Below are 25,324 nucleotides of genomic sequence, written 5' to 3'. Positions count from 1 at the left end.
TTTTATATTTTCCGGAAGATTGTTGAACACTTTGGCACCAATCCGGCTTGGAGCTTTAAAAGTAATATTTACTCTAGAATGAGGGATACGCAAATCATTCTTTATTCTAGTGTTTATGTTATGGACGTCACAGTTAGCTCAAAACTTAGATTTATTATTAAACACAAACAAACATATCTCAAACACATACAGGCCAAAAAGGGTTAAGAGTTTATATCTACCAAATAGTTCCCGACATGAATGTGTACTAGAGACATCGGCAATGCATTGTTATATCCTGTTTTGCGCCATAAAAACATCACGTGAGAGAGTGGAGTCACCCCAAAAGGTAATTCCATACCTTAGTCGGCTTTCAACTTGCGCATAATACAGTTTTAGCAAATGGTCAGTTCCAATTACATTTCTAATGTTATAAAAAAGGTAATAAACAGATGCGAGTTTTGATGTTAAAAATTCACAATGTCTCTTCCAGTTTAAATGCGAGTCCAGATATAAACCCAGAAACTTACAGCAAGTATCATGAATATGAAACTTAATATCACAGTTAACACAAAGTTCAAGATCACCAAGTGGTTTCTGCGAGGTGTGGAACCTAAGAATCTGAGTTTTATCCGAATTAAAATATAAACATATATTATTAAACCAATCAATCAAGTCCGAGATCACGGCTACACATTTGCGTTTAAGGTTATTCTCACATTTATCAGAAATTACAAGAGATGTATCGTCCGCATAAAGAGCAAAATATGCCTCACCAGACAATTCAACAATGTTGTTAATATATAATAGAAAAAGGACTGGGCCCAAAACTGAGCCCTGTGGAACGCCCATGCTTATTTCAGCTAGCTCCGAGCTATATGTTTGCATAACATGGTTACTCAAATGGTTAACGCTCACATATTGAGTTCGCTTCTTAAGAAAAGTTGTCACCCAGTCCAGAGGCCGGCCCCTGATACCGTAATTATATAACATGTGGATTAAAATATCATGATCAACGTGGCTCTCCACGCGTATTGCGAATTACGCTAGAGGCTACAGTTGTCCAACTATGTAATGGTTGAATGTACTACAACTTCAACAATTTTTTTTGGAATCTATAAGGATTTTACAAAATTTTTTTTTCGATATTAACTATTTGTCACACCGCGTCTATTCCCAAATTTTTTTGGATAAGTTGTGAATCACCCTGTATAGTCGAGTGCTTTTTAAATTGCACTTAAACCCTTGTCTACGTCCCCCATTGGACAACTCTCGGTTATCAGTGTTGCCTGTTCTTACATTTTTAAACCAACCGAATGCAACTGACGCTTTGGTAGAAAGCGAAACTACAATTGAAAATAATTTCACAAAAACAGCTCGTCTTTGTATGACTGCGACATGTTATTTTCAAGTTATCTTATTTTTTGCAAGATTTATTAAATATTATCCGACATTGGTATGTTGTTAGATATGCATTAATAGAATAAAACTAATTTATATCTTAAAAAAATTTTTATAAAATGTACAGCATAATGGTCATTTTATACAGTCAAAGAAATTCATAAATTCGCCTTGATTCTTTTGAAATTATTTATGAAATAAATTTACGGAATAATTATAATAAAAAAATCGGCTGTGTAATACATTTGTTAATATTTTCATAAAATTCATGATTTTCTTCCTGAATCAATTCATAAATATCTTTAACTATCTAAAACGGCCATAATAAAAGATAAATAAAAACATTTAATAACTTGTTGAATTTGAAATATTTTTTAAACCATTTTTAATAAAAAACATTTGAAAGCATTGTGTTTAGTTTGTAAATCTCAGTGTCAATAACCTCTGAAGTTGATCTAGCCTAAATGATCTATCCACCTGATACGATATGACAACGTAGCAAATACATCCCCGTTTAATAACGTTACATTTAATTTTCAGTTTATCGGTTTATAAGAAGGTAATATAATAGGTAATTTCGTTACTCTCTACTTAATTCTGAATCACACAATAAAAATACCCAGTACGACAGTTGTAAGAGTCGATTTATGTTAAGTATTTGACATTCAATGCGTCTTTTACATTGGCAGGAACCCCACCCTAACAAAATTTTTCCACAACCAGGGTATTTTATTACGGCGTAAATCAGGAAAACGATTAGTAGATTTATTTTATTTATTTTAATGATAAAGTTTGAAGGACACCAGAAATGAATTGACAAACGAAACGAAGCATAATTTACGTGTAAACCCTGAGCCTCTGGCACCTCGACGCCTTATTTAAGCACCAAAATGTCAAACTCATATATGATAAGCATTAATATATCGTTGAGAGGTGTCGCAGACAAATTATCAGTGGCGTACTTAAATATGTGTATGGATGCTTTATTTGGTGTTATTCCTATATAAATTCACGTAGGACGCTTAGGAATTCGAGGTACGCCTTTAAGTAAGAGAATCTGCCTTTAAGTGCCGCCGAGAATTTTTTCGAACCTAAAAATTCCAGGTAATTTATTCATTGGGCATAAATCAATAAATATGAAACGCTTGGCATTTATTGGTAACCAGAAACAATGTAAGGCTAGTCAAACAATGGGCTGTTGTATTTTTAAATAGAGGTTTTCTACTTTTCATTTATTGTGGCCTGTAACTACTTTCCATAAATAGATACGAGCATAAATTCTTAATTGGCAGCCGTGTGCTTTGAGGTTATCAATTTATTTTTTTTTTATTAAATAAATCAATACAGTATTTAATAATACGGTAGAGCAAGGAACGTTATTGATGGGTGGGTACTTTTAATACAGTATATATCTTTTCCACAGAGAAATATAGATGTAATATGTAACTATCGACGAATAGAAAAAAGATAATGAAGCTATTTTATAATCCAAATATCCTTAAACATGATTATAAATGTACATAGGTAGCTGTTAATTAATTTAGATATAAGCAGTTATTATTTAATACAGCTTTTGAGAACTGCTGATTTTCATAGAAGATGTTCGATGTACCCACCATTTGCTTGCACGCAAGCTTCAGCGCGACATATTCAATTCGCTCGCACGGGTTGCAACATTGCCACGTCCTCTCGAATCGTATTACAAGCTTGGGCAATATCATGTCACGTGGTCGATGTCACTAACTTCCGTGGAATACACAACACTTTTCATATATCCCCATAAAAAGAAGTCTAAAGGGGTGACGTCCGGGGATCGGGACGGGCATCTAACTAGGCTGCCGCGGCCTATCCAGCGATCGGGAAAAGTAATGTTTAGAAATTCAAACACCGTCTAGGCAATTCAAAATGTTCTATTAAAGTGCCATTAACGATACCGGCCCACATGTTCACTGAAAACTGTTGCTGAAAGGCACTGCGATGTATTTCGCGTGAATTTTCGATAGTCCCTCCTAAAAACAGCACAGCAATCACTACAAACTCATAAAAAGTGTTACGTAATTTTTTGTACTGGCCACGATTAAATACATGTATTTCAGCAGTTCCAAAACAGTTTAAACACATTTTTATTTAGCTTTTTTCTCTATGACCTTAAACTTCCAATACAAGTTTGTGACATCAGTTAACTCAGTTTTTGCTCCCTTTTCGCCTTTAAATTTTTGACATAAGTTCATTACACCCCGTATATCTACATTTTCCCGAATATTGTTGTACTAAAACAATATATAAATATTTCCCTAGTAGAGGAACCGAGGAAAGTTATATTCAGATCAAGACTTTTACCTAAATAGTAACAGTTATTAAGAAGTTATTTATTGAGTTAGACTTCAAATTCTTTAAATGTGTTACTACTTAACAGTGGTCAGTATTATTAAGAAATATTTGTTTCTTCCATTTCTAGGCAACTTTTACTAAGGTAAGTTTTTAGCAACTTTTTTATCAAGACATCATATTTACTTATACTATCACATTTCAGTGGTATTAATGAATGGACAGAACGAGAATAAATATAAAAAAAAATATTACCTACTCGAGTGAATGTTCGATTTACCATTCACTTACTTACTTCTTTCACCTATCTATTACTGCTGTCAATCCAGTTATTCTACTCTGAGTTTTTCTAATGCATGTACATCATTCTACAGTATGTTTCTCTTGGTTTCATTTTTGTTTAGATCCATTGACGTCAACTTTTTCAAAAGTCTTTTCTTTCAAAAGATTTTTTAAATAATAGTTTGCAAGATTTGACTTTGAATATAATAATTAATTTAAGTTAAATCATACAATTACCTAATAAACTCAAAACTTTGGGCTTATTGTTTAAGGAACAATTTAGAAAATTTAATTTCACCGTCCATGCAAGTGGGAATATATAAATTTAACAGAACAGGTTCAGAGTCACTATAAACTAAATTGTTATTGTTATCTAAAAACTAAATTCAAAAAGAAACTCGGATCCACGAACTTAATATCTTCTTCCATGGCGTTTAAAATTTCTGGTTCTAAATTTTGTTCCCGTCCAATGTTAGCGAATTGGTCTTCAAAGCTCCCAAGCTTCTTCTGACAAATAGTAGCCTCTAAACATATCACCTCTTACTTGATACTTCGTATACATGCTTTTTCATAATAACATACAGAAACTTGGAAATATAAACAGACACAGAAGTACTCTGTAACGTCAATAAATACTAAGTGAATAACTTTATAAGGTATGTACACTACACAAAGACATTTCAGAGAGAGAAACAGATAGATTTGAGAAAATCTTGAGACAAGAATTTTTGTAGTTACTACAAATATTTCAGTAGATAATTTTGTCAGCGTGGGCTTTCCAATTTAGGTGATTGTCCAGCATTATACATAGCAGTTTCACTGGAAGGAACTGAAGTTAATGTTTTGCATTTTAGACTCATTTAACTTCAGTTTGTTGGCTGAGAACCAATATTTAGCTTTAAGAAATATGGAAACGTTAAATTTGGTGTCACTATTTGATAAAATCGCAGTGTCCTCTGCAAAAAATACGCAATGACCATCAAGAGTACTGGAAAAGTAATTAAAATAAACGAGAGAAAGTAGGGGGCCCAAGACAGACCCTTGAGGTACACCATTATTTATCGGAAAAATGCTAGAATCTTTACAATTGCAACTAACAAACTGTTTTCTATTTGTCAGATCATCAGTTATAATCAATTTCATTGAAATAAGTGTAAAAAACTTCAGATGCCTATTTCTCATTTATTTTTCAATTGAAGCGAGTTATGTACTAATACTTTTTTGTTCGCAAATGTTTTTTCTTTTAAAATAGGTAAATATATACAGTGTTCCATAAAAAAAAACATGTTTTTTAAAAAATTACGAAAACGCGATGCTCACTTGTTTTTTCAATTACACCATTAAAATTTGCTAATTTAATCGATTTCGTGTCCAATAATAACGGAGTTAGCAATAATGCACCGATAAGTGTGGACACGCTGTATAATAAGCTCTTTTCTCCGTATGTTTTCCTTCTTCTTTCATTGAATTCGGGTTTTAACAAGTCCATCTTATTTTTCCTTCTCTGTGTTTGTTGAACTGATCTATGACATTGTGTATATTTTTTTCTACTTAAAATTGAATTCTGTAACGTGCTCCTAAATTAATTTTTTAAAAGGTTCAGGAACTGAATACATACGCTCTTGTGAAAAATAATATTAAATAAATAACAATAATGGGAATGTTTTTATGCAAAGTATTTTAAATGTTCTACCACCCTCGTAATCATTAATCGACGTTGGATCGTTGGGCAGCACGCTTTCAAAAATGTTAATAATAAAAAACGTTACTTTTACAGGCAAGAAATAATATTTCCAGGCCGTTTCCATCTCGTTAATATTATGAAACCGTTTAAGGTTAAATAAGACTAAAAGTGCTCTGAAATTATTATTATAATGATATGTTTGGCGTGTATAGATAGCGGTAAGTAAAGCGGAATATAATAATCTGGCCATACAAAATAAATATCTTGGGAGGAAATTGGCCTTGATGTTTCTCATTAATGTTGCATAATATAGTCAGCTTTTTTGATTAATTTTTAATAGAATTATGGAAAACAGAGCGGGTTAATTAGGTTATTATATTTTTTTCTTGTGAAGGAGATAATTATGTCCTAGTCGCTACACGAAAATAATTATTATATTTTGTGAGGAACGTTCTAATAAAAGGGCCCCTGCAATGTTCTCCGAATGTTTTTTATTTGCCCTTTTTTGAATAACTAATTATGCTTAATAAGTAGTGTGAACCTAAACAACAAAAAAAAGATGATTGGTTAAAAAACCATTGCATTAATAATCTCTATACATGAACGGAATGATTTCCGCACTTTCTATTTAATTCACATTAGAAAGTGTAGCAAAATATGTATTTCAGCTTTTAGTATTTGTATTTTACTGAGAATGTAGTGAAATTATGTTATAACTGATAACCAAAGTGTGCAAATGACTTATAAAACAACTTAAATTTATTCTTTTTGCCAGAAAATATGACAAATCTAAGGTGAATGATAATATGTTCTAGTGAAGATAGAAACAATAGTATTTTCTACTGACTGTTAAGACAGATACAGAATCAGTCAATTTCAATAGACATACCTAAACATTTTGAATTTATTTCCCCATACGTAAATAGTCTAACTTACAAATTTATCAATAAAGTGAGAAATTTGCGTTTCGCTACCATTAAATTATTGCAATGTAGATTTACAGCAAGTGATTAGCTGTTACTACTTACCATTGTTTGCAACTCTAAGTTGTCAAACTTAGCAAAATAATACCAAGACTATCAATATATAGATAATATAATGAAAGTTCCTGTTTAGAAAGATATCAGTCAGTTTCCAATATCTTCACAAGTAAAAATCTAAAAGATTCATATCCAGTCTCTGAACAAGCTAATGATGCGTTACATTTTTTCCCGGTATTCTTCTATCTGGATTTTGTTGTCATAATGTTCCTCGATCAGGGCTAGGAATAACACTAGCAGTATCTAAAACCGACAGAGACACTGTAACAATAACCTAGCGTGTGGTAAACGTCTCTCTGGATACCGATTACCGATTATAATTGTGCTTCCTCGTAAGTTAATAAGGTCTGGCAAACATAACGTAAATAAAATGTTACACCATAATCACTTTTTAATCAATGTATAAAACTAAAAACTGATGCCAGTAATTCAACACCTTAGTTAATCCTTATTGAGAGCAGAGAGGGTGTAATATGGGAAACAATAAAAACAACATAATGTGATTCAAAACATAATTTCACTTTATTTTTTTCTATGAAACTATAATAGTCCAGTTCATTGTAGGTAAAATACGGCGTTACTGTATAATTTTCCCAAACAGCACCGATTTGCAACAAAATTTGGATTTAGGTTACCCTCTACTTCTAAGTTGACTCAGTGCCGGGGGTTGCTTTTTATTTTTTAGGGGTGAAAACTACACCTATTCGAAAATAATTATAGAATGGTAGATTCGAGCGTGTAATAGTTTGAAATCATCTTTAAATAAATAATTATGATGAATTGAAAATTGTCAAACCCTAAAAACTACCCCCTATGACAGTAATCATTAAAAAATAATTATGAAAAATATTATTCAGCAACTTGGAATAATTTAATCATATAGTGATATTAAATTAATATTTCTTTACTGTTTTAATTTTTTATTATTTATTTATAAGTTTCAACCCTTATAAAAACCACCCCTTGCAAAAAAAAATCGAACAATTATAGTTGAAAATTTTTTTTTAGTTCAAAATATAATACAATCTTTTTATTAATGTATTTATTTTATCAAACCTTAAAAAAACCCTACTGATTAAAATTTGCAATCAAAAATAGGGAAAAATAAGAATTTTATTTTTATATGGATTTTAATTTTTTTATTTCTATAACAAAAATTTTTTTTTATTGCAAATAACATATAAATAATCAAAAATGTAAATACGTCTGTTCCTAAAATGTAGCTACTTATAATGTGTATTCAATATTCATCAATGCTTCAATATACGTGTTCTGATATCTGCAAAAATATGTGATGTTTTTTTTTACCCATAACTAGCTTAATTTTCAAGCCCTTCAAAAAACCATTTTGTAGGTTTTTTCAAGGGCTATAACATCAAATAAGTTAAATTTTCTTTCAACCCTTATTTTTGTAAGGATTTGGGCTTTAAACGGCCATAGCTTACTTAATTTTTGTCCTACAGAAAAAAAAACAAAATTTTCAAGAAAGCAAAGCCTACAATTTTTCGTATCATTAATAGTTTTTGAGTTATTTTGAAGAAAAGACAATTTTTTCCAAAAATATAAAAGTCTCCTTTCACTTCAAGCTCAACTTTTTTCAAAACTAAGCAGTTTAAACCGGTCAAACTTCTAGAGCAAGGGTCGGCAACTGGCGGACCGCGGTCCAGGTCCGGACCGCGGAAGGTAAAATACTGGATCGCCAAAAATTTTTTAAAGTATAAATTACTCAAATAAATTATTTAATAGTTATTTTTGTATCTAGTGCGCGAAATGCTACTTTGGTGATCGAGAATTGAATTTTTTAACGAGGCGAAGCCGAGTTAAAAAATTATTCGAGACCACCAAAGTAGTTCGCGCACGAGATGCAAACAATATTTTTTCTACAAACAAACCCCCAAAACCCCAATATCCCGAGCTGAACCTGAATTATCTGGTTTAGGAATAAATATTGGTTCGTGTACTGGTTGTACGATTAATGTTAATATTGTAAATAATAACTAAAGTTATTGTAAAATTCTATCATTATTTTAAAAGTATTTAATTGTTATTCATTTAAAAATAAATAATAATTTGGAGTTTTGCTTCATTTTTTCAAAGATTGAAATACAAAACTCTTATTAATTTACATGCAGTGTGCGAAGTACTTCGCGCCCTAGTGCGCGAAGTATTTCGCGCACGGTGTCATGGTAACGTAAGAATCCGAAAAAAAGTGTCACTTCGCATATTGTTGTCAATGCGCAAACCTTGTCATTTTTTGACGTTTGTAGAAAAAAAATGTTTTTTTACGTTTATGTGCCAATCTTATCATTTTTTCTAGTATTTTACAATTGTGTGAGTGTGAGTTATTAATGTTAATAAGCAGATTAAATTTGAGTCCAAATTAAAATAAAAAAATAAGAAATATGAATTTTTTTTTCTGGACTTCGTTAAAAATTTTCAAAAGTATCCGGACCCCACCTAAAATTACTTGCCGACCCTTGTTCTAGAGCATATTACAAGTACATAAATGAAGTAAATTGTAAAGAGGTAACGATTATTTTCAAATGGGGTGGTAATAAGGGGGTGATTTTCACGTTTCTTATTATCGAAAACAATACGGACCAACTTTATTTTCATCATAACTCGCTTAGGTTTGATGCTAGGGACTTTTATAGAAAATAAAAATAAAGGTTTTTCAAGTACTTTAAAAAACTTTCTATGAGTATTTCCTGAAAAATGCATTAGTTTTTGGTTATTTCACGTTCAAACTTTCAATTTTGGCGTTTGACGAATAAGAACCAACATTCAACAAGCTATTACTCCGCTTGTATTGGGTCTACAGACACTATAAATACACCATTTTTTTGTTTTTTCATACGCTACATTTTTTATAAGAATGATTTTTTTTGATAAAATACTTACTTTTTGAGTTATTCGCGAAAAACCGTCTGAAAAAGTGTTTTTTTGGTTAAAAAATTTACACTCACTCGCGAATAAGTCGAAAAGTATTGACTTTCAGAAAAAACTTTATAGAACAAACGTTGCTTAGAATTAGTCAATATATCCATTCCCGGATTTTCAATGAAACATTTTTCACCCTCGAGAAGGGGTGGCATCCACCCCAGGGTAAATAAATGCTGAAAGATATAGTACTCTTAATGTAGGGTCATTTTTAGAACAATTACTCGCACCAATATTAAATGTAAATCGAAATATTTCCAAGAAATAGAATTTTTTCAATAAATTAAATGAAAAATTTACAGAAAACGAAAAATTTTACCTTTATTTTCTCTAATTTCACCAATAACATGTCAAAACTGTTCCCTTCCATACGTCCCGAAGTTTTTGCGTGGAAAACTTTCCAGCAGTCCTCGTACATCCACCTTATTCCTTCATCAACTTGTCAAAAACTCTAATCCGGAGAGCACGGCGCATCAGTCGAGTCAAAGGCTGCACGCATTTTAAGAGGCCTTATCTAGTATCTAAGCCGAGGTGCTGCTGTCAGTCGTGGCCGAAGCCGGGGGTCGTAATTGCTCCTCATCTCGGCCGGTATTAGCGGCGCCTGGTTTACCGGAGTGCATTATCGTCATTATAAAAGTCATCATCATTATCTGGACCGATCATTCCCATCGACCTGCCCAGATCGCCCCGGACAGATGACGATGCTGCCCATTCATCAATTTTTCGGTGAGCTTTTCGGAAACTCTCGGTGTCTTCTAATTAAAAATGTGATTAGTCTTCGGTTTGGTTCTTTGCGCCAAATGGTATCTGTCTGGTGACTGAAAGTATTTAGGATACGCCGATTTTCCACTGTTGTTTTATGTATAAAAAAAAATAGAGGTGTAGAAATACAACTTGTGTAGAAATACAACTTTCCAGTGTACTTTCAAAACAAAGAAATATTTATTGCGTTTAATATATCCTCAATGATTACTCTTACATAAAATAAAGGGGTAAAATTAAATTCGACTTAATTTGAAATATTAAAAAAAAATTCATAGAGACTGCTATTCTAAATAATTCAACAAATAGCGTATCTAATATACAGGGTGTTCACTTTTTAAGTGAACTAACTTTAACAGTTGCTAGATGACTTCATTTTGGACAAAAAAGTTCATGCCAAAATAGGTCGTAAATCGCTTTCTAACCGAGGTATAGGATGTCGAATTTTTTTTTCAACTTTTTCGTGATATCTAAAAAACAAACGAAACCAAATTGGGTATTGTAGTATACCAACCCCGGGTTCGATCGAAAAAAATAGAATAAGTTAAGGCCACAAATATGTGATCGTCATAAGGAATACCTACGTAGTATACATCTATTTTTAATTGACCGGAAGGCGCTGGCTACTAACTTTAAAGAGGGGAAGTATGGTTTAATTTTATAAAACAAAAGCAGAGTACCTAACACCTAACTTTATTATTTACGTACAACAGTCTTCAAATTAAACATGTGACAAATAGAAAGAACAACAAAAGCATTAACAACCATTTAACATAAAATGAGAGTGCCAGGCTCACCTAGAGCTCCTGTAGGGAAAGAGCATGGCAGAGAAACCCACGATCGTTGCTCTAACTACCCAAATATAAAGATAAAACAACCGATAACAAAAGGCATATATTAAGATCCTTTGCTAATGATAAATAACACCTGACTTATTTAATTTTGCACTAAATGTCACATGACTCGAATTAGACATACACACTTCCAAGTAAAACTGAAGAGGTTTGGTGTTAGTTAGCCGGCAGGGCCGGAAGGTACTGGATACGGGAGGCAATCCAGCTATGAGTTGAGATTTTGGAAGATCTGTTTTAGCAATTCTTTTTTGTAATTAATTATTCTTTTTACAGATTCATTCCTCACGGACGAAAATGTTAGTAAATTCAACAAGGCTCTTATATGCGTATGACATAAAGTGAGCACAAAAAATGCTTTATTATTTGTTTTTCGAACAACGTAATCATGAAAAACAAGTTATATGTGAAACAAAGGAGTTGTTATTGCAGTCTGGGCAGTCACGACAATATATACATATTTTAACATGTAATAAATGATTAGCAATCGTTAATAATAATTGTAACAATTTTACCTTAGAAAAATATATTCCCTTGAGCATAAAGCAATGGAGGCTAAACATACAAAGAATTATTATCATTGAACATCTGTAACCATCACAATAATAAGATTACATAGAAAAATTAACAGCAAAGTACTTAGAGAATATTACCTGCTAATTAATACGGGTTAAACACTTCGATTTTTCACTATTTTACCACACTGCCCGCCGATCGTCTTACTCCCATCGCCACTCTGTTCTCACTTCAACTATTTAGGCTTTCTTCCAGAATTCCCCACCTAAGCGCTTGTTTTTGTGCTTTCTTCTACCAACTGTCAATATTACGTTTTCATTATTGTACAACACCCATGTAACAGGTGACGCTGAAGTTGATACGATAAGTATGGTTTTGCACAGAAAGTCTTGCGACTGCATAATGTTCTTTAAAAAATAACCTACAAATCAGCCTCAACAACCACCGCGTAGTAGATGACATTTGTCAAAATTTATGACATTTTTCAAATCGCTGATCAATTTTAAAAGAAAAGCTGTTCTTGTAAAATTGTTATATAATGACTGGTGGTTGTAGTGAATAGATTTTTGTAGATTATTTTTAAAGAACATTATGTCGCGAAAAAGGTTAAATAAAATTTAAATTGTACACCCTGTATCTAGGTTAGGAAGCGATTTACCCATGTTCACAGGAACTTTTTTGTTTAAAATTAACTGTTAACCATTATAGTATAATAGAGCTGTTTCCAGTTCAAGTGAAATTATTCTAGGGTGCAGCAAATTATTAGGTTAACCACAAATTAGTTAGGCGAAAATAATGAGACTCACTATACAGGGTGTTTGGAAAAGTTGGTACAAAATTTAAGGAGGATGGATGAGGTGGAAGTAAAGCCAAAAATAGTAAAAAAGGTTCCTATAAACATTGGTCCTCCGGAGCACCGTTACTGAGATATGGCCCTCCAAAGGGATTATTTGTATATTTCCTTTCTGATTAAGATAATGGAATGAAAATTGTAGGTAATAATCATACCATAAGGATTTTTAACTCTCATAAGTTTCAACAAAATCGGTTATAAATAAGGATAGTTTTCTAACTACCCTTTTTATTCCTTTGGATTATCAAGCAAATATTATTTTTTAATGAATTAGAATTTTTTTTAACATTTTCACATAGTAGGCATCTTTCATGGTGACAGTTTCATTGTAATTATACTAATGATTGTCACTTTCGCGTGCCATCATTTAAATTCTTACGTTTTTTAGTTGTGATCTTTGTGGTTGACTGAATTTCATTCGATTCTTTTACAACCATGTACCGTGCTTTTACTAACCGTGAATATGTCAATATGCATTTTATTTATGGTTTCTGTAATGAAAAATAGTCTGTCGAGTCAAAACGAGTATCGGCAACGTTTCCCTGATAGAATGCAACCTTCTGCAAAATTGTTTGGGAAAATTCATGCAAGAACGATGGAATAAGGAGCCCTAGATCCAAGATATCGTGAATTTGGTCGTCCAAGGAGGCGTAGACATAATTTAGACGAAGTAATTTTAGGATTTTTTTAACGTAATCCTACTACGAGTGTAAGAAGAGCGTCTGCTCATGATGGTTGATGGTTGTAAAAGAATCGAATGAAATGCAACGTCAAGCACAAAGATCACAACTAAGAAGATAAAGAAATGTGAGAATTTAAATAATAGCACGCGAAAGTGACAATCATTAGTATCATTCATTCATTACAATGAAACTGTCACCATTTGTCACTATGTGACAAATGGTATGTTAAAAAAAAGTTACTGTTCTGAGCAATACATTATTTAAAAAATTATTATTTCTGATTAAACTATGCAGAATTCGAAAAAAAAAGAGACATTTTTTCTTCAAAAAAGTCTAATTCATTAAAAAATAATATTAAGTATTTGCTTGATAATTTAAAGGATTTAAAAAAATTCGAAAAATTTCTGTTAAGGTAGAAAACTATCCTTATTTATAACCTTATTTATATTTATTTTGATGAAACTTATGACAGTTAAAGATCCTTATGGTATGATTATTACCTACAATTTTCATTTCATTATCTTAATCAGAAAGAAAGATATTTTAAAAAAATATCCAAATTATAAGACCCCTTTGGAGGGCCATATTTCAATCTAACGGTGCTCTGGAGGACCAATGTTTATAGGAACTTTTTTTACTATTTTTGGCTCTACTTTCACCTCCATTTATATATACCAATTTTATACCAACTTTTCCAAACACCCTGTATAACCTTTAATTTGTGCGTCCCGTTTTTTTTATAAAGAAGGTGTTAGAGTTGAGGTTTTAAAAACAATTTTTAATATCTAAAAGCTCGAAACGCAGGCTGAGGAATCGTCATCCCCTTTGGTCTTTGGACATAATATGTTAATACTTTTTTCATAAAATGATTTGAATAATCTCCTCCTGAAATATTACCTGGGGGACAACCTGTACAACAGGAAGATTAAGGCCTGATTTTTCACCTCCTAATAAATTTATCTTCCAGTTAAATCTATATCTTTTTCATAAAATACGTATGTATAAGAAAGTGACAGACATAGAATTAACTGATATTTAAATTTACCCGACAGTTGAAAAAAACCTACCTAAGTGTAGATTTATTTTTAAGTTTCGATTATTTTATATCACGTTCTTGGACTTAATTCTAGATTTCATGATTTATAATTACCTACACCTAATGACGTCCCCTATATACTAAATCATTTCTAGTTACTAAAAGCATGAAAATCGATATGATATACATATTTTTTCACTCTATGAATAACACAATAAATTGTTTCTAGCAAATGTTATCTAAATCTTGTTGCATATGTTACAAATTTTATTTATTTTATTTATTTTTGTTTGTTGTTGTTTCACACTTAAATTCTGCGTCTTGTTTTTATATTTTGCTTGCTATTCTATCCTGCATTTATATATTTACTTTTAACGCTAGATGTTTTTGTTTAATTATTTTTTTCTTTATTTAGCTTTCGCTTCACCTTATCCTATAATTGCGACTTTATTCTGTATCGTTTTTCTGAATAAACAAACAAATAAACTATACCTGTGTTTTTTTAATTGTAAAAATATTTTTGAAAATATAACTCATGCGTTAACTTATTGACAAATTAGAATTGCCAAAAATTCAATTTACCTTCAACTACGAAATTTCACTGTTTTTTTTTCATATATTAAAAAGTAATTAGATGCAATAACAGATAAATCGTCGACGTCTCTATTCAGCAAAACTCGATTGCGTAAACCAATTGACGAATAATTCGACATAAGTGGAGGGTCGAAATTGAAATACGTCGTTTTAAATAAGCTTTTAGCCGGAGGGTGAATACCGACAGATACTGCCAGTCACCCTAGGTTGCACATTAGCGCGCCCAATCACCAACTCGCACACAAACGCAAACGCCGCTGCCGCAACTGCTGCTACCTAAGAATCGCCGGATATTGACCTGAAATCGTTCAGATTTCGTTATTGACTTTGTTCGGTGTCTGTAGAGTGGATTGGGGTGATCAGCAAAACTAATTCTGTTCAGAACATCAGGTAATCAATTAAGGTATTAAATTTGCTGGTTCTAAAGTTTTAAGGCGTTGGAAAACATTTTTTTTCGACATCGCGGTATGTAAAAGTGCATAAGTATGCAAAATAGTCAGGTTTCTGTATAGGGTCATTGGATCAAAAACATTCCGCATAAATGTACGGTAATAAAGAAAGATTCAATGTATTATTATGTTCAAATTGGGGCCGCGTGGTGGCTATAAGAATTCGATATACGTCCAATTCACCATTTAATCAAACTGAATTGGTGCCTTGTTGTACATAAACAGTCAACTGTTTCTCCAGTTTAGAGGCAAGTCGTCCATTAGTTTTTCCAAGCGATTTTCTAAAAAATTTAAGTACAGATCCCCATTAAGTTTATAAAAAAGTTCCCAGGGCACGAGTAAGCAATTTGCAATAAATCCGCATCAAAAGTTAATAAAAAATATAAAACACGCTAAGACAACAAATATAATATATCGTGTTTTATAAGATTCGTATTTTGTTTCGCATAAATTAATAATTATGATAATCCGAAGGGAAATTACACAGAAAACAATAATTTTTGGTCAATGAACAACTAAAAACTGGCCATAATTTAACACGACTTACTGTTTATGGGTAATTTGTGGATAGAACACAATTTGGGAAACAATAAAAACAACAGAAAATTGATCACAAGTGAATATCGTTGATACTGATAACTGATTGACTGTACGAGTATAGTTGGAGGTAGTTATAACTTGACATGATTTTTTTTCAAAAACACTGGAACATAGGTAGGTATTCAGATATACAAAGGAATTAACTGATATAGAACCTATATTGGGTAATATAGAATAGAATAGAATAGAATTGATGATGACTTGAAAAAACTTAGTTTTTAATGAAGTTACAATATTTAACATTGTAAATTTAATGTTCGTCATCTTTGCACATAATCTAGAGAAATATTCTTGATGCAGCTTCATAATCTTTTCCTAATTGACAGGGCACTGATTAACCCAATTTTTTGCGAAGAGAAATTTTAATTTAACTACATCAACATCCAATTTATTTAACGAAAAAAGAGGCACACTTGATTAACGAACACAACGACCTGTACTACTACCGTGAGAAAATGACACATTAATATGTTGCTTTGCATATTTTTGCATGCCATTCATCACTTGAAGCGTTTTAGAATCTGTATCTTCCTTAAAAATAGCGCGAATGTCGCGTGACGAAAGTACACTCTTTCGAAATAATATAATGTTCTTTACTGTTTAAATGTTTTTTTTTTTTGTTTAAATTATTAGGTACTGTTTTTAATATTTTTAGTATGGTGGCCAACATTTTTATGTTTACGTTATTTTATTTCTCTGGTATTAAATTATAATTTTTCTACTTACTTTGTGATATAACTGAATCCTTCAAGAATCAGTTAACTCATCTTTCATTTCAAGGTATACTATTTTTGTTTCAGAATTTTTTTCAACAGTGTTAAAAAATAATTAATTTTATTTACTTAAAATATCAATTTTCAAAGTGAAACTATTTTTTCAATAAAACGTTGCCCTGCATTTCTTAACTTGAATTAATATACAAAAATTTTTAAAACTAAACTCATTTTGTTTTCTTCTCTGATAAAACAACCACACAAAAAAGAAAAGTTGTCTGTACTTTTCATGCGACATATTATGTTATCTGTAGTATTTTTGCCTCCTGATCACGAATCTGGTGTCAGAATTGAGCTATCACATCACAGGAATTTCCTAACCTCAAAAAACCGGTAAAAAATAGCAAAAATTCATGAAAAAGTGATAGGAACAATACAAACAATTTTTTTTTCTATATTCAAATGTTCATTTACATAGTTAAGATCCCGCCGAATGTAAATTAGCGGTCACAATTGATGGTTCTTTTTGTAACCTCAAAAAAACGGGTCAATTAAGATCAGATACATATCACGAATTTTCAAAAAATAACATATTCGCTCCAAATTTGGTATACCGGGGTTTCCCAGGTCGTTGATCATGAATCAGAGGTCAATTTTGCAAAATTCAAGATGGCGGATCCAAGATGGACGACAAAATTTTCAAAAAATAACAGATTCGCATCAAATTTGGTATAAGGGGATTTTCGGGGTCGCTGATCTCAAATTCGAGGTCAATTTTGCAAAATTCAAGATGGCGGCCGACCAAATTTTCAAAAATTAACACATTCGCCCAAATTTGGTATACGGGGGTTTTCGAGGTCACTGATCAGGAATCCGAGATCAGATTTACAAAATTCAACCCGTGAATAGATCTTTTACAGAAAAAAAAAACAAGATAAAAACAAGATATAACCGAAAAAAGTAGGTTATCACATGATTGGGTACTCAGGTTATAAAGTAAAATATTACAAAATGAATTTCGCAGTTCTGACCTCGAATACGTAATCAGCGACCCCGAAAATCCTCATATACCAAATTTGCTGCTATTCTGTTATTATCTGAAAATTTGGTCGGCCATTTTGGATCCGCCATCTTGAATTTTGCAAAATTGACCTCGAATCCGTGATTAGCGACCCAGAAAACCCCCGTATACCAAATTTGGCGTGAATCTGTTATTGTTTGAAAATTCGTGATATCTGACCATAATTGACCCGTTTTTTTGAGGTTAGAAAAAGAACCATTAATTTTGACCGCGGATTCACGTTGGGCGGGGTCTTAACTACATAAATGAACATTTGAATATAGAAAGTCACTGAAAATTGTCATGAATTTTTGCTATTTTTTACCTGTTTTTTGAGGTTAGGAAATTCCTGTGATGTGTTAGCTCAATTCTGACACCGGATTCGTGATCAGGAGGCAAAAATACTACAGACAACATATGTCGCATGAAAAGTATAGCCAACTTTTCTTTTTTGTGTGTGGCTGTGTAATTTTTTTAATCACTCAGTATCTCGTTTCTTTATTTTCTTGTTTGGCTTGTTGTCAAATTTATTATAATCTGTTATTCTCGTCTACGTATTATGAGTTGTATAAATACTTTTCTTGTTCTTGTTTATATTTGACATTTGACAATATTTGACGTTGATTTTCTTCAACCTATACACCTCGAGTGGATTTTTTTCTAGTTTTTTTTATATTTTTTCTCGCTTGGTAGATCCTTGCTGAATCTTTCTCATCACTTTTGTTACGCTGATAGGTACTTTCATTAAAATTTTTCTTTACTTGTGAGTTTATAACCTTAATTTCTGTTTTGTTATTCAATTTATTTTTATATCTTTTTAATTTTAAGCCTTTTTCAATTGTTTTCTATTTGTTGCAGATATCCACTCTTACATAACTTTTATAGACTGATTGGCAAATGTGACTCTTCTTATATAAACTTTGCAGGAAACAAATGAATGCTGCAAATAGTTCTAGAATGAAAACTTTTATAGAAAATTTTATACTGAATCTGGGTCTTTACATTTGTGTCAGTACGTTTCAACACTTTTCAGCTTTCTTTTGTTGTGTGACTTGTTCGATTACGGTCATGATTTTGAGTTTTAGAACTTCAGTGTTTTTCCAAATTGTTGTTTCATAAGAAATTGTTATTTTATGAATTTGGCGTTATCCTTTATTTATGTTTCGATTGATTTTCCAATATAAATGAGTTATTTGCTGACATTATCCGCTGGCGTGCCAAATTTATGTTTTTTTTTTAATATTCAGTGATAAGTTTAAACATTGAAAATCTTCTGGTGTCAAAAGTTTGGTTAAATAATGGTTTCACAAAATACTTTTGTTTTAATCAAATTGTTGGTATGCCGTAGTTGGAAGTTTAAAAAACGGGGCTGTTTTGTTAAACAAAATAAATACCTTTTTTGATATTGCACCGTCTGTAAAATATTTTAATTTGAAATTTAACATTATATTTATCATTATATATTGATTTTATATTTACATGCGACATTTTATTTATCAAAATTTATGCGTAATGTAAATTTTTGTTAGTTTTGTTTTTTGTTATGACTATGATTTCTGCAGTTTTCCCTTTCCGTTTTTTTGAAAATTTGAGTCTTCGCAACGTGCAGTAATTGAATGCTTACAGATTGAATTACACCTATGCCCTTTTCTGATGTTTGAGGTGATTTTAAATATAAATCTTTACCCCGTGCCCTATCACGATGAAAATTAAAAAGAATGCGGTGAGTCACTTGTAAATGGTAGGCAGTTGCGCCAAACGACGTTGATGCAATTAAAATATAAGCATCAGGTAATCAAAAGGAATTGATTGTAGATACGATGGGGCCGTGTGAGTGCGCTGCGGCTCGCATGTGTGCAATGAGCTTATTCGTTTTCGTTTTTCCCGCAGTTCACCGTTTCTGGAATAATCGGCTTCTATATAAAGCCTCATAAAAACGCAATGCTTAAGGTTTACCCTCTGAAAATAGAGGACTAGGAAAAAAAATTATAATTACACGCCACGACCAAGAATTAACTTTTAATGTGCCTGGGATTGATGCTTCGGTTGTTTTGGTCGTTGTTGGGATTAAGCTCTTGACAGTCGGTTGGTCGTGGATTTAACTAAAACACAGCGCCACAAAAAAAGTAGACCCATGTATTTCCATGTATTTTTTCCGCTGAATCCGAATCTGCCTTCAGATTTGGCCCGTCGGGTCTGAGTTTTCGTGAAAATTAAAAAAAACAGGTCAAAATTCACAAAAAAACGTCGGTTACGATAGACGAAAGTTATAAAAAATCGAATTATTATACCAGCTCACTAGACGTATGATTTTTCACTTGTTTAATTCCAATATTTATCATTATAGAATCAGACAAGCTGGTCCAATTTCATTTAAAAACAGAAAATAGATTAAAAACGACATTATCATGGCATAATTCGTGTTGCAGAGTTCTGGATCAATCTTTTTATCCACCCACCCATTTATGAATTCATACATCTTTCTATCATCCACCTGTACCACCTATAAAACCCACCCATCCACCCATATATCCATCTACTTTTTGTACTGAGAGACTGAGAGATGAGATAACAGCCTAGAAGATTGAGAATGCAACAAAACTTGTAGAGTACTCTACTTTCTAAACAAAAGAAAATTTTCATGAAAATATAATAAAATATTCAATTCTACATCTTCGTTCTTCAAATTCTCTAATTCGTGCAAATATTTGACAAATGCAAGGGTCCGCGGAGATGCTAGTAACTCTTTTCAGCAGCGTGATATCAAATGGATTTTTGGTACCTGTAAAGGGCGCAGAATTAAAACATTTAATACTAGGTGTTTCATTTTTGTAGTTACATTTTGATAACAACTTCAAACAGCTATAACTTTGTTAATTTAAATGGAACACCCAGTATTTTTTACTCTCTCGTATACAGATTGAAATTTCCTTTCAAGTCATATAAGCATTGACAGGGTTGCCGTTACTACTTTTAGAGATATTTGCAATTTTCTATTTTTTCGGACAGTTTTTCTCGTATCAGACCTGTCAAATTGGCCATGATCAGAGATACTCCAAAAACAATTGAAATAACTTGACAGGGTGTTCCATTTAAGTTAACAAAGTTATAGCTTTTTGAATTTGTTGGTATACCATAATTTAGTGTTACCTATGCCTTTAACAGGTACCAAAAATCCACTTGATATCACACATTTGTCAAATTTTTTTCTCGAAATCTATAACTCCTAGGTAGGTATAGTAAAGTGACCCTAAAATTTAACGTAGAATCCGAAGATGCAATAACATACAGGCTATTCCATTTAAAATGACAAAGTTGGTGGCAACTTCCGGTATAAGCGGAAGTGCAACAGTTTTCAAAATATTTTCATTGAAAATTTTCATCAATATCTTATCATGGTAATTTCGTATCTTTCTAATGAACCAGTTGCGTGAATAACCCTTTATATGTGTATGGTTAGATTAAGAAAAATACGTAGATACGATAAATCTAAAAATATACAGGGTGTTCCATTTAAAAAACCTTACTTGTTTTCATATGTTGAAAACGTAGCAGTTAAAAATTGCAAAAATGTCATTAGAAACTACATAAAAAATACTAACAATTTTGTGCTTACACTTTTTTTCTGTAAATTATAATAAGGGGTTACCTATATGGTGGGGAGGGGGCAGTTATAGCGGATCATCATCCAGTATTCTATCTCCAATTGGAGTAAGAGGAAACACTCTAGAATTTCCGGTACTATAGTCTGTTTAGAAATGAAAGTAAATGAGTAATAAAAGCTTATTATGTATGCAATTCGTAAATAAATGTAGTACTGGTGCTTATATTCAATATTTTATATTCTTTATATATGCCGCTTCAATTTCTCGGTCCATTTCTCTTATAAGTAAACAATATAAAAACAGCATTTCAAAACATGAGGCTACTTTAAGCATCATAACCGGGTTAAGAGGGTTTTTAGTAATTCAAATAAAATTATTCAATATTATTATCAAAATATTTATTTAAATTTAATGAATAGACTTTTATTCCACACAAAAATATATGTATTTTGAAAATTCAAATTATGGTGAGTAAATGTAGTGTTGTATAAATGTACAATAAAGAAAATAAAAAAGTAGGTATATTAAAATTCATCCTCTGAATATTCTGATGAATTATCTTCGTCTCCTAGATTGATAACGATAGGTTCCACAGTAACGTCAATTAAATTATCGAGTTCCCACATTTTCTCCTCTTCTTTTTGTACATGATGTATACATCTTTGCCAGTTATCTGCAGTTACTCGTTCCAAGGAATTTTTTAACAAAATTTTCACGTCACTTAATTTAAACGTCGTATTATTTCGCGCTACATCTCCTTTTACCTGCGCCCAGACTAATTCGATTGGGTTAAGTTCACAGTGATAAGGTGGTAACCGTAGTACCGTTATTTGGCGATTTGTTGCCATTTCATCGATAACATATTTTTTCTGATCTTTATTAAGATTGACAAGTGTCAAAAGTTCCTTTTTCACCATATTTGTTTCAAAAGAAATGTTTTTTCCGGATAACCATTGAATTATATCGGCTTTCCTCCAAGCAGTCGTAGGCGTCCGCTCGGTCTGCCGTGAATGGTAACTGGCATTATCCATGACAATTACAGACCCCGGAGGAATAAGATCCAACATCTGTGTAAAATACTCTTCGAAAACATCTGCGTTCATGTCTTCGTGATAGTCACCTGTATTTTTAGATTCAAATAAAAGTAAACCGCCATCTACAAAACCACTGGCACTACCTATATGTGTCACTATTAATCTTCGCCCTTTACCTGAAGGTGCCTTGAACCCTGTTGAAAGTCCATCCAAAAATGCTTGTCGAAAACTTTTTACATTTTTATCTTGCCATACTTTTGTTACAGTATATCCCTCGTTGACCCAAGTTTCGTCTAGATAATAAATATTCCTCCCTTCGTCACGGAATTTTCTAATTGATCTTAAGTAGGATCTTCGCCAACAAATAATTTCATCTTTATCGATAAGAACTGACTTCCTGTTCTGCTTTTCCCAGCAAAAATTCAACTCTCGTAAGACGGCCCATAATTTGCTTCTACTGATTTTTGGCAAATCGTTGTCCTCTGAAAGTTCACTTAAAATTTTGTTTAGCGTTGGTATTTCTTTTTTAAAATAAAATGAGTGTACTTTTCTGCGAATGACATTTTTGAAGAAATCATCTATAACGACTTTTGACCTCCCTGTAGATGATTTTGGGGGATTTACAGTATCTTGTTCATTTTTTGTTTCCTTTAAAAGTCTGTAGATAGTCGATTTTCCAATCCCTGTCATTTTGGAACACTTTTCCACGATGTCGTCAACACTGTTGGTAGGATTTTGGTGTTTCAATGCATTAAATACATTTAATATAATAATCTTCTCATTCTGAGACAGCGCACATCTTTTCACGCGTTTAGCAGGTACGTAATCTGATAAGCTCGACATTTTACCCAAACAATATTATATCCACTGGCACAATAGTCACTAAACACAAGTCGAATTTTACTCTACTGCACTAGCACGTCTTCGTATATTCAGCTCTAAGACTGGATTGATCTGTCACAATACACTGGCTCCTGCCTTATGATGTATCCAGTAAAATATACTAATGTACACCCATTACCTGTTAGCATTAGTGTTACCCGATAATTACCTGAAACGAAATATTACCACGCCCATGGCCGGTTCTTATCTCGGGGTTTTATTACTCTCTTTCATTTCCAAACAGACTTTAGCACACCTCATAAAAATTCTGAATTTTGTTTCATTCAAAATCCCTTGCCTCAACAAAATGGTCACCAGAAAGACACCCCTCTTTATAATTCCTACACGCGACGATGTTCGTGATTTAAATATGATAATTTCGGTAATAAATCTAAATTTATAATCGCCTCCACGATTATCCGAGGAGACAAACCGAGAGAAATACCGCGTAATCGATTCGGGCTAGATCCTGAGAGAGAATACGTTCCCTTCGAGACAATCGTCATCGTGAATGGTTCTCATGCATACGACTGGATTATTTACCATTCAGCCTTTAGCCCATTGAAATGGTGATGACATTGTTGATGAAATATTTAAATGAGGAAGGGCGTCACAATGGTCGCGTCTCCGGGTTGGAACTCCTACGCGGTACCAGTGCTGCGGCGAGATCAAAGCCGCGATACCATCACGTACAGATGGCACGTCTCGAATATGCAATTTGAAGTGACGGCCACACACGCACGCCGTTTTTTCGGTGGGTCTATGTAGGCTAAGGTGAGCAAGAAAGACGTGGAAAAGCTCAGCTTTGCTAGACGGTAAAAGATACAAAATAATGTGCTTATAGCGCCCACAGCTACGCCACTGGTTGTTTACGGAAGCTGCCGATTTATACCAACACTGTAAAAAATCCATGTGAGTGAAATTATTGAGTACATTTTCACTCAATATTGGGCATTTTTCGTTTATTTCACCAAATATTAATCCAGACTATTGAGTCTCCTGTATATTTACAGGGTGGTCCGTTTTTCATGGCTACAGAGTAGCTCAAATTAGAAAAAAGTTGCGCCATTTCAGGGTCACTAAAATAAACAAACGGATCAAAGATATCTGCTGCCGTTCTTGAATAATTATGAAAAAACTTAAAACAGTTGTTTTAGAAAATGCCATCTAGCGTCCTTATTTCACAACAGATAGAGCTGAAATTTGGCACCGGGGAATAGCAAGATACGAGGAATCCATTTTCATCGAAAGAAAATTTCCATAGCCACTAGTTTCAGTTATGCAACATTCAATTGTTTTTTTATTTATAGGCGCCATATTGAATCTTGACAATAACAGATAAAGGATAAAATTTCGAACACGTCAATATGTAACAGTACTATTTTATTTGAAGAATAATCCATTAAATTGAAAAAATTCAATAATTTATTTAAAAATGAATAAAATCTAGTTATTCTTGATGTTAAACAAAAATCAATACTCAATAAAACAAAATACACAAATATTCTCGTCCATTCTCGTGCATACAATGCATCCTCTATCTGTCACTGTCAAGATCCAATATGGCGCCCATAAAAAAACAATTGAATGTTGCACAACTGAAACTAGTGGCCGTAGAAATTTTCTTTCGACGGCAATGGATCGTATCTTCTTATTCCCCACTACCAAATTTCAGCTCTTTCTGATATGAAATAAGAACGCTAGATGGCATTTTCTAAAATAGCTATTTTCAATTTTTTCACAATATTTCAGGAACAGCAGCAGATATCTTTGATCTGTTTGGTCAATTCTAATGATCCTGAAATGGCACAACTTTTTTCTAATTTAAGCTACCCTGTATATCTTACGGTTTCTCAGATGCCAATGGAGTTGAGAGGGATCACTCAATAATGACGACATTTACTTCGACTTAGCTACAAGTGCACCAAATACGAGTTTATCTGCAGAATTTATTTAACGGGTGCCTATATTTGAGTGAAAGTACTCAGTTTTGTTCAAATATCACGAATGAGTAAAAATGTACTCAATAATT

The 25,324-nt window shown here is 32.4% G+C and overlaps 1 protein-coding gene across 1 annotated transcript in view; it reads left to right on the top strand.

The window, feature by feature from the left end:
- LOC108904070 (transcription factor Sp9) overlaps positions 1-25,324 on the top strand; it is a 257,297-nt gene that overhangs the window by 162,469 nt on the left and 69,504 nt on the right. The window lies entirely within an intron of this gene.

This window comes from Anoplophora glabripennis, unplaced genomic scaffold (assembly GCF_000390285.2).
Source record: "Anoplophora glabripennis isolate ALB-LARVAE unplaced genomic scaffold, Agla_2.0 scaffold14, whole genome shotgun sequence".
NCBI classification, from domain to species: Eukaryota; Metazoa; Arthropoda; class Insecta; order Coleoptera; family Cerambycidae; genus Anoplophora; species Anoplophora glabripennis.
The sequence above is the reverse complement of the archived record's forward strand: the minus strand, read 5'-3'. Positions and strand labels throughout refer to the sequence as shown.